General features: G+C 36.1%; 1 protein-coding gene across 1 annotated transcript in view; it reads left to right on the forward strand.

The window, feature by feature from the left end:
- stag1a (STAG1 cohesin complex component a) overlaps nt 1-12001 on the forward strand; it is a 31183-nt gene that overhangs the window by 1183 nt on the left and 17999 nt on the right. The gene's annotated exons all lie outside the window — the stretch shown is intronic.

Genomic DNA, 12001 nt, shown 5'->3' on the forward strand with positions numbered 1-12001 from the left:
GACACCCTGAACTGGACACCAGTCTTTCATAAAGACACTACCATTCAAACACAAACTCATCCCTATAGACAATTTCCCCAAGTTTCCAATCAACCTCCATGTTTTTGTACTGTGGGAAGAAACCGGATTGTCCAGTGTTGCTTAATGGAGAACATCATGGACCCTCAATATCTTACAGGATTGCATGAGATGATCATGAGTGTACTAGCTCCTTCTCCACAAGTAACGTTCTGCCTCGAAACATTTTCTTCAGTCACATCATATTTAAGTGCTGTTAGAGACAAGGGACTCTTTTTTTTTTTGTTCAGCGTTGTTGGTTACAGATGATGTTCATCACTTGAAATGTGATTGTTTATATAGCTTTGATAATAATAGTTAATATGAAACATATCTTCAAAATTTAATTGGACTAAAAGGGCCCTAATTCCCAGTGAAACCACATAAACGCAAACAAAACATAACTGCATAAAGAAAATGAAAAATCAGATTCTTTAAAGACGTTCAAAGAACCCACTACTCCTATGTATCTTAAGTGGAAGCGTTTCATATCATTATAATTCCATTTTGACCACAATTAAACTTGTTTTTCGGAACTGTTGTTTACTGCAGGAACACTTTTTGCCATTAATGAAAAAATTCACTGCGTATACAGTTTATGATAACCATCAGACTCACTTAACATGATTTAAAAAGCCCAGAAAAAATCTCTACCCCATGAAAGTTTCAATGATCTGAATAAAAAAATCTATAGTAAATTCTTTCCTATTTGACCTACAGTCAAATAATCAACTTTAGTCAAAACCTTATGTACACTAACAGTGAGAAAACGGTGTATTTGTTCTGCTTGTGATGACTAGCTTGCTATCCAAATACTTGTTCAGTCTTGTATTCCCTTTAGCTAAACATGCAACAAGTTAAGCTCTCCATTGGAAGTGTTACACTTGTGGATTAAACTATTGCACCATCTGATACTCTAATAAGACAGAGGCATTAGGTGCACTTTTGAAGAAGACGCATATGCTGATGAAGACACGTCTCTGGCGGTTATGTAACACTGGTGACATTTGTCAGAGCCTATTACACGGTGACCTGGATTCTAGATGTTTGCTATAGGGGGATGCCTCACTTAAGGGATCTAGGCCTTTGGAATATAAATTAAAATCAAATGATAAACATTGTCCTATTTCAATGTTGACATGCTTCTTTAAAAAAAAAAAAGTAAACCAAACAACATGCTGACATCCCCTGATGCCAACTGGAAGTTGACTGTAAATCCTTCAGTTGTGAGCTTGGTGACAATAGAAATACTTACAGGAACACGTTCTTTTCTACATTCCAAAGATGGCTAAAACTGTGAAAAACCTAGTGACACACTTGATTGTTAAGTTCTTATCACTTTAATGATATCTTATTTTATCTGCTTGCTTTTTGAAGATCATAGTTGTGTACTTATATACTATACTTGTATAATACTGACATCGAAGTTTCAAGTTTTCATGATCTGATAATTGGCAGAAATTGGTCAGTCAACATTTTAAATAACTTTTTAAATAGAGCTCATACAATTCTAATTTTAACTATTATATACATGTTGTTGCACACATACAATTGTACCTGCTGATATCATGCCCTGATCACACTTGAAATCTTCTGGTGGTATTTTAAATCTTAAGCAGTATTTTGAGAATTGGTGTGCATTCATTTGCTTTGCAATTTCACTTGTATATTTACAGAAAACAAAGTTCAGTATCAGTTAAAAGGTTGGTTCATTGAAATATCCACCTCCCCAACTTTTTCATTCTTTGTTTTTTTCAGTTTCTAAACATCAAAAAGGTCATAGCTGATATCTTTCTATACAAAATAAAGCAACATTCTGCAAGTAGAACTGCAGAAATGCCGATGCCCATAGTTTATTTAATGTAATTTTGCAATAGCCAGACATTCACAGTAACGGCTGAGTTTTAACCAATGTTGCTGTCAGCTTAAACATTAGATATTGCTGTTAAAAGTGGAAACGGGAAATAACTGAGACAATTACAATAAAGATTGCTGGAGCTCAACCTGCAAATGATAAGCAGCACAATGGTAATTGCTTTTATTAGACTAATTTAATTGGGTCTCTCTCATCTTTAAAGTTAAAAGCTCAATTTGGAAGCATGTCAAAGAGAAGCATGCCTATTTGACTAGACCATTTCCGCCTGTCTTATCCTGTTCACATAGTCCATTTCAATTTAAATGGACGTTTTGAACAAGCAAAACATTTTTTTTCATTGTTTAGGCATGCAGGTGAGTCATAATTAAGATAAGTGAGAATTTGGCTTGTGCTACATTAAAAAAAAAGTCATGTAGGATTGTCGCAATGCCAGAAATTGGACTTAAATGGACTTCAGGAGTACATTAAGCAACATAGCATTCCATTACAGTTGTTAACAGTTTCCTAACATTGTCCACCTGAGAGTGTCAGTGTTGCCTCCACCCACACTTTCTGAAATCATGATTTAAATCAAGATATGTGTTCTTCTCCTGCTCGTAGAATGCTATCTAAGTTCAGACAAGGGCCACCAGGGCTCACTTGGATTGAATATAAGGTTTTGTTGGCTTGCTACATTGTTGCAATCATTTCCATACAATGTATGAGAATGTTTTTGATGTTTGCAGAGTACCAGCTGAAAAATTTAATTAGTCTATATTTGACCATTACTATTAATTTTTTACCAATTTTTGAAATGGAACAGGTCCGAGGTCAATTACACAACTTGTCAAAAGAGGAAACTATCAAATTTTTTCTTTGACTTTTAGCAATGAAGATGGGCATCAGTACACGGAATCATGTAGTACCTTGGTTTTTTCTCTTTTGTTTTTTTAATTTAGGACTTTTCAGAAAGAATCTGGCTTAGTATTGTTCTTCAGAATCCTCTTTATTGTCATTGTAAAATGACAGCATTATAGACAGCATCTCGTAGAGATGTTGAGCACTTATGCTTTATTTCTCATACCAACATATCTCAGTTGACTCTTTACAGTCAATCTCCAGTTGAAAAAATTAAATTATAGTACAACTAAAAGCAAAACTGATATGATTAAAAGTTGCCTCAGAAGGCTGTGGTAACAAAGGTGGTCTAGTGTGCCTTCAATTTTCAATAAATCCCAACGGTGTCGCCCAAAAAACCCTCTCACACTTCACACTTCCATTCTTCATGATTAGAACCCTGCATGTTCACATTTTCTGCATTATACAAAGATATAAATAAGCAAATACCTTAAATACAGACTCAGACCAAAGCCGATGTCCAGTGGTCAAACTTCAATCCCTTCTACTTGTTTTTCCTTAGTGGTGGTTTCTCAGCAGCTGTTTGGCTATAATTGCCTGACTCACACAGCGGTTACAGTCTATTACTAGAACTTAGATGGGATTTCTCTGGGCTCTAATCTAAAGTGCTGCTTACCTGTGATTTCTGAGACTGGTGATTTGAATACACTTTTCTTTTGCAACCGAGGTGAAACCTATTTTTGTGGGTGGTCCTTATGTAAGTTACTTTGGTTGTAGCACTTGATGGTTTTTGCCCCTTTTTTACTGACTGTCATTTCAGTTCTAAAAGTAAGTATGTATTAACTCTTTCCTGAGATGATTGGTTCCAGTCATAATATAAATTCTAACACCTGTCAATTGTGTACCAATGTTACATTTGCAGAACAGAACTCAAGCTCCCTACCCCATTACGAATCCAGAAAAGGTTAAAAAATGAACGCTGGCAAACCAATTGTAAGCAATGAAAACCATTTTGGGTGACAATATCACAAAGCTCATTGAGGGAGACAGAGGTTTGCATCACTGTCAACAAAAGGTGGCTACTTTGTGGAGTAAATAAATCATGTTCAGCAATCAAGGTCAGCTCCTGTCTGGACTGATAGGAACATTCGTTTGTACAATGTTTTTTCTTTTTTAGTTGACACACGGCAGCTTTAATGACATTTTAAGATTGATTGACTTTCTACTTAAAATGATTTCTTACACTGCTGCCATATCCAGCGTCTTGGTGTTTAAATCGCCTGCAGTTAATACAAATCTCTGCAGAGAGAATTCTTACCAGCTCTAGTAGGAGAACTCACATTTCCCAAATCCCTAAAATCTGAATTGGCTGCCAGTTTCTTTCAGGATCATAGAATTCTGGTTATTACCTTTAGAGCTATGGTCATGTTCAGGCTCCTCCTTACATCAATGATCTGATCCAGCCTTACACCTCAGCTCGGGCTCTTCGGTCTGTGGATCAGAATCTACTGATGGTCCCACACACATACTTCCTGACCAGAGGAGAAAAATCCTTCCAGGCTGTTACTCCTGAGCTTTGGCACGATCTTCCTCTCCATCTGCGTTTGATGGAGTCTACTGACTCTTTCAGGACCTTTTTATTTGTGCAGGCTTTTCACTAATTTTCTGGGACTCCTGTTTTTGTTTTATGTTTATCTATAGTAACTGAAATCCAAATAAATTCACATAGAAACTAAATGGTATGAACTGTAGTTTTCCAATCCTCTCAGCAGTGCTTATTAGTGAGAAGCAGGTCTGGCATTCGGACACAGTGTGCACACTGTAAATGATGATGATAATAACGGCAGTAAAACAGCACTTGTTAATGTTTATTGGCACATTTACAGTGCAGCTACTTTGTATTGGAAAATTGTTCTGTGTATTTCAGTGGTGTACATTGTTCCTTCACTAGCTCCTCGATGACTATAAACAGCTGAGATAGATCTTATGCTTATCTTTGCACCCCCATACAAATTGCAAATAGTATCCTGGGAACTGTCCCTACTTAAAATGTAACACTAAGGTAACACAAGGGATACCTCAAACACATTTGTTTCTGACCACTGTGTCACATTGACCAAGAAGCCACACAAGGCTTAAAATATGACTAAAAAAAATGTCTATACGGGTCTTGGGTCCCCTTTTTGCCCCCTTACTAATAACAAAAGTAGCCCTGGTATGGAAAAGCGCTATATAAATACAAATGACTTACTTACTTACTTAAAATATTACAAAATGTATATTTATTTTGTATTCTATTATAACATGTATATGGTTTACATCTGAAACAAAAAGTTAATATTTGAACTTTCGTGAGGGTCTGTGGTCCTTTAATGCACCCCTTGAGCCCCCCCCAAAACATGCGTCTTATATGTGTGGAATTATTAGATTTGTTTGGTACATGTTAGCAAATCAATTATTTAGTTATTCATTTTTGTTTGCAAGAAAACAGAAGTGGAAATTGACCAAACCTTAAAAACTCAGGATTTGTAGTTTGTGTCATTTTCTTCCAGATAGAATTGATCATATAAAAAACTTTCCAAACAGTATCGTTCAGGGTCCAAAATCGAAAATGATGGGATCAATATCCAGCTCTTAAACCCAATTGCCAGTATTGATCTATGTATGAAGAAAGTGAAACAACATTGAACTAGCGATTTCTCCTGACTCGCCTTTAATAGTCATAAGATAGTATAGCGAAACAGAAGCACTGTGAATACAAAGCCAAACTTGCACCATTTTTGCTTTACTAGCAACACTATTTATATGTGATCCCGTGCATTTTCAGCTGCTACCTGTCTCATACACCTTTCACCGCAGACGCATCCTCACATTTGTTGCCTGCCTCTTATGCAAGACCATCACCCACCATTAGCACAGACACTTCTACTCATTTTCTTCTCAGTTGCCACCTACTACATGTCACTTAAAAATGTTCTTTATTTTGGAGCCTCATTCATAATTGAGGGATAGTTGACATGTGAGAACCAACAACAGATCAGTGCAGGGATAGGTTTTGTTGATGAGAACCCATTTTTTTTATCAGCGCTTATGTGATGATTTGATCAGTTGGTTTTCTTTAGTTAAATCACTTTTACAGGTTCTTGTTGACATTTATTGTAGCGCGACTGTGATGATTCGGCACTTATTTCTGCATGTTCTATGGTGAGGGCTTAGAAATGGTCAACGTGTCAGATTAATCTGATCATAGAACTGTAGTGAAGGAACTGCTGTTAACGGTTGACGCCGTCATGGCAGATTAAATTTGATTTTATAGGTTTAGTTATTGATCAACACTCTGATGGTTGGCTGACGTGAATATTTCATTGTATTGATGGATGTATATCCTACTCACCTCACATTCATGTTTTCCACGTTGGAATAAAATGATTTATTAAATCATTTCTTTGTTTAGTACAATTTGAGTAAACATTCATGTAAAAATGAAGTACGTTTAAAGGGATAGGTAGATGGACTCTCTCCTTCTGGATATTGTGTTTCCAGTTCACAGCAGACACAGACGATAGTTTCATAAAAACAAGAAAAAGAACAAAGTTCAATTAAAAGAACAAAGGGCAAGGGATGACAAAATCCAACTAAAATGAACATGGATCGAAGAAATAACACAAAGAAAAGGATACAAAGATTACATAGGATAACACCATCTTTTCACCCCACACCTGCCCCCAAACTCAGAATTAAACAGTCTAATAACACAACGAATGAATGAGTCCCTGAGTCTATTAGTGTTGCATCTGGGGAGGAGCATTCGTGCTCCTTCTGCTTCTCTTTGTTCAGAGGATGACTGTCATCATCCATGATGGGCAGTCGTTTTTTAAAACTTTCATTTCTATGACAAAAAGTAATTATTTCTGAAACCAGTCACTTTTATAAATTCTAGGTGGCATTATTAAAAATTGGTTAAAATTACACACGGACAAAGTGGAAAGGTAGAAGGGTATCAAAAGTTGTCTGTTACTCTTGTCATCTTAAACTTAAAACACTCCTAGTTGTAAAATACGCCAGTAGATCCTAATCCTTGTGACTTTTTAGGCGACTATTTACTTTCCTCCAGACACTGCCACCATTATCTTCTACTTTCCCGTTATTCAAGTCCAAGATTTACCTTCTTAAGAGGTGATTTAAAAAGGAATAATCGTCATGTTGATTAATATCAACGATTGAAAGGATAAGTCTCAACCAAATCATACCCAGTATCTCTTACTGCTGTTTTACGCTTCCTTCCTTACCCCTCCTTCTCCTATTACTGTTCTCATTGCTCCGACCCCCACTGAATATCCCCTTCCTCCCTCTGTGGCTCCATTTTGCACCGACGCTAGCAGAGCAGGCAGCCATTGCTCACAAAAGGGAGAGACGTCTCTTTTTTTAGCCTCGACCGTGTCATTCTGTAGCCTTGCTGCAGTTAAAAGAAAGATCTGCTTATACTTTATTCATAAAGATATTTCTGCCATGAGCTGGTAGAAAATATATTTTTTCATTCCTCATCAGATTTTCCTGTTCAATCACAAACCTTTGCCTTTGCAAAGATCGGAGAAATGAGTGTACAGTAGTTTGTGGGAATAACAGATGGCGATGTGTGTGTGTGCGTGTGTGTGCGCGTGTGTGTGAAGTTGTAGCAGTCTGTGTTAGGTGGCAAACACTCGACGTGACACCCTCTTAATCTGGTTAAACCAGACTGTCACACTTGGCCTGAGAACTGCTCCACATAATTGGAGATCTGTCTGTGTTGTCAGAGCAGGCATGATAAAATTCAGTCATCTTCTGTGGCCCGGTTTGTCATAGAGCAATAGTTTTAATCAGAATAAGATAACTTTCATGGTCACTCTTGTCAGTGATTCTAGTACACTTCTTTAATAAGAAACTTTCAGGAAGTGTACCTATTCAGGCAGTGGATCCCTAAGCATTGATCAAATGTACAGCAACCTTCCAACTACATGTGACATCTCCATAATAATAATAGTTAAAACTAAGGATTATAAATGAAAAAGATAATGATTGTTGACCATTTGAACATCTAGTTGAACTCTCAGTTCCGCTTTTAAGTATCACAAGAAGACGGAGTGTTCAAGACTGAGATTTATGATGTCTTTAATAAAAGAAACTGATAATTCTTCTGTGCTTTCTAATATAACTATAAAGGCACTTGAAATGAGTAGACAATGCCTTGTATTTCCACCTTTATAATAAATGTTCTATATTACTAATTCAAGTTTAGTAAGTGGTGAGTGCAAAATATGGGCCTGATTCTGTTCAAGGCTAATTATAATTAAACAGTGCTACCTCTGGTTGTGTGCTCAAATACCAGTCGATAAATGGGTATTTATTGATGTGAATAAAAGCAGCTTGTTGATAGAACCTGTACTGTATTTTCAAAAAACGTATTGATGGTAAGAGAATTTTACTATCCTGTTGCCTAGTTAAACAATATTTTATTGATAACATTTACTGCATACCTTGTATCCAATATCTTGTTTTGTGGTAGTCCCTGCAAACCTTGTCCAATAAACTTCTTCCAGCTCTTCTGGGACAGTAACAAAGCCTCCCTAGGCCATATGGGAAACATCGTCTCACCAACATGTTCTGGGTCTTTCTCCAGATCTATTCCAATTGAAGATGCGTAACTTTAACTAAAGTTACAAAAAAAAAATGTGCTGCTTGTGATCTTGTTCATTTAGTCTCTAGAGTTTGACGCCAAAGATGAAAGACAGAAACCCTTGTTCACCATGACAGTTGTCAATTTCCTGAAGGAGACCTCCAGAGGGATCAATAAAGTTTTATCTATCTATCGAGTTCATACAAAGACCTCATGAGTCATGACTGACTGCGGATGCTTCACCTATCAGCCCGTAAATCTCATGCTCCCGTCGTAAGCATGACTCCAAGATACTTAAAGTCCTCCCCTCGGTGAAGTGTCTCGCTTCTTAGCTTTTAATAATAGTTAGCATTAGCACATTAGTACACTGTTTAAAACTGTCAAGTCAACAGCAGTTTTTTTCAGTCATCAGTTTGAAGGCAAAATAAATGGTTCAACTGGTTTATTTACAACCCCCAACAGAAAGCACTTCATTATTAAATCACAATTGGCTTCACTTTTTAACACTTACATTAGAAAGCCTTTTTTCCTGTTCGTAAGGAAAATTTTCCCAATCACGAGAGTGCACAGTGAGGACAATTATAAATGGCGTTATCACGATACTAAAATTAAAGTAGTCCATACTTATACCAGTAAAAAAAAACTCTGACATTTCCACACGTTTTGATACCATGGTTAAAAAAGAAACTCTTAATTTTTAAGTGAATACAGTAAGTACACAATTTTGGTAAACAACGGAACTAAGGATGTATCATTTTACGTGCAGGATGCAAATAAACAAAACCACAAACATTATAGATTAGAACAGTGTTGAGCAGCCTTCAACTATGATAACAAATTGAAACATTTGTCTTATATATGTGCTATTCAATTAAAGAAACCTAATTATTATACATTCAAACAGTGTTGAGTAGTAGAGATAAAAAGAAACATTTTGTCTTATAAATGTGTAAATAAATATCGGAACCTTCAACTATTTTTCATTTCAACAGTGCTTATAAGCAGCCATCAAATATGAAAAGAATACATGTTTTCATACTTTCTTTGCCTTTCAAATATTAATGTGACTCTTGGCTGCAGTCTGTGACTCTCTTGCTTCTGGTCAGTGTCACCTGACTGATACTGTACAGAAAAGTACAGCTTCATTTCAAATTCAATCATCTCAGGAACCCTCAGAGAGCGTCTCACAATGCTACGTTATAACTGTATCGTCACATTGCATTAAAGTAATGTAAAGTATTAAAAACGTTAACTTCCATAATGAAGTGTCTCTCTATCTCAAATAATTGAGCATATTTCCATGGTTGGGTGAACATGACATTAAGTGTTGCCTTGGTTTCCCAACTTTAATATCACTATGTACAGGTTTTAAGTGTCAATAATTACTCCACATTCATCCACCTCGACTCTGAAGTATTTTCAAATGCAACTCTGACTGGCAGGTTCGTCAATAAGATTACTTGTGTTGCTTTTTTTCTTGGAATAGAAGAAGCCATTATTTTGAAGACAGAGCTTCTTCTTCTATATTGTATTCTTATATAGCTTGTTTTTAAAAAAAATTGCAAAAGGTATACTGCAATTATAAATGTGCACCACAGCTGTAGTGTTTCTGCAGATAAAAATAAAATTTTCCTGTGAATTTTGAAGTGAGTGAGTACTTTCACTTTTCACCCTCGGTCTACTCTGATCCTTTCTGCAGGTCTCTGTTTGAATCGGATATCATCCTGGCAAAAGTGCTTCCCTTATCAGGCCTTGATGTTGATGTACGTTGAATACAGGACAGTTTAGTTATAGTGTGTTGTTCCTATACAACTTAAGTTGGAACACGCATCTAGTTTTTGGAGAATATTAAATTTGCAATCAAAAAATAAGTAAAAAATAAGGAATAAAACTTGTCTTTTCGTGTAACTGAAAGTCTGAAATAAATAGTGTTCTATCCAGTGTTTGAATGTTTTGGACTCCACCCTGTACAGTGGTTGTCTTATCTGCAGCATCTCACACTTGATGAATCACTCGCCCCTCGAGGTTAATTAATTAATGTTTCACTTTATTAGGGCTGTCTAGAAATGGAATTGGAATCTCATCTCTCTGTCATAATAAATGATCTAAATTGTACTGTTCTGGTCATTCACAGTTTGCGTTCACAAGGGTGGCCCTTCACTTTCCTAACAGACCTCCACACCGTGCTTTACGCCAGCTTTTCATGTGTGTTGGTTCTATTTGTTTCAGGTGTGTGACAGTTCGAGTTCTTTGTTTATCTTTGTCTTCACAAAGATTTATAAAAATTACAATAAAAGTGACTGAATTAGAGATTTGCACTCTGCGTTTCTATGGTAACTAACCGCTGTAATATGACTTCTGTGCAGGTGTTTACGTATTTAGCATGGTCTGTTCAGATGATTCCATTTATTATGTCTTTCAAGACAAGTGAAACATTCTGATGTCAATGGAAAATCCTTATCCACATCCACAACTGCACTGCATGTTTGGGATTACGCGCTGTGTTAAAGCCTGGATGGGTTATTTAAGCAGCTTAAGATGGTGTCAGTGTTTCACTGCCCCACAGGGCAGACCTGGCCTTCGGCTGCCTTTAGTTGTTTTTTTTTACAGTTTAAAAGAATCCATCTTGATGCTGAATAAATTCACACTGTTAGAACTCAAAGTATTTAAGACACATTTTGTTCATTATGTTTTAGATGTATATAATCTACAATTCATTTCGTGAAAGTGTGTTGCCACGATTACTTCTGATTTCTTTTGGTCTATTTTGCTATTTTTATCTAGTTGCTAAGGTTTTAAAGGTAAATTCAGTGTCATTTAAATTAAATTTTATTAAATATCTTGAATTATTTGTCTGCAACATAAATATACAGAGCAGGTGTCACACTTACAGACCGCCAACCTGTTTCAGAGATTCGTTTTTGTGTTACTGAATTAGCAAAGCTGGATCAAAGGAGGATCGTGCATATGAAAGAAAAATGATGAAGTTTAAGTTACTATTAATGGGCTGATGAAGCATCATGAAGCAGTTTCATTGATTTTTGATCTCAGCAGTTGGTGCTCTTGACTCAAATGAACTTGTTTACTACATAGTTATAATCGTACATTTGAAGGGATTTCTTGCAGGGTAATTTTAAATAGAAATGTTCAATCTGTTGAACAATATGCATTGCATATTATGTCCATGCAGTCATTGTATAGCAGTGTATACATTGAAATATAATCATTAACATCCAAATGTCCACAGTTTGTTGTTGGGGACTGCATTTTTTGCTTTGCACATCTTGACAAATATGAGTTTTGGCATCTTGGCATCCAATGTTTTTAGATTCCCACCCTCTCCCCCTCCTGCGTAGTAGTTTTCTTTCTGTGCAGTGAGTGTTTTACATTCTTAAGATTGTACAACAATCGTGTATATGTATATATAAATTGAACGGGTGTTTGTCAGGGGAGTTGGTCAGTGGAAAAAACATTAACTGGAAATCCTAAAACATTTCAAGATGCTATTTGACTTCATCACTTTACTATGTAGGGATAAAGTTGGTACATAATTTAATGTATCATTATTTATGACATAT

The sequence above is a fragment of the Callionymus lyra genome, chromosome 18 (genome assembly GCF_982586985.1).
Source record: "Callionymus lyra chromosome 18, fCalLyr1.hap1.1, whole genome shotgun sequence".
NCBI lineage: Eukaryota > Metazoa > Chordata > Actinopteri > Syngnathiformes > Callionymidae > Callionymus > Callionymus lyra.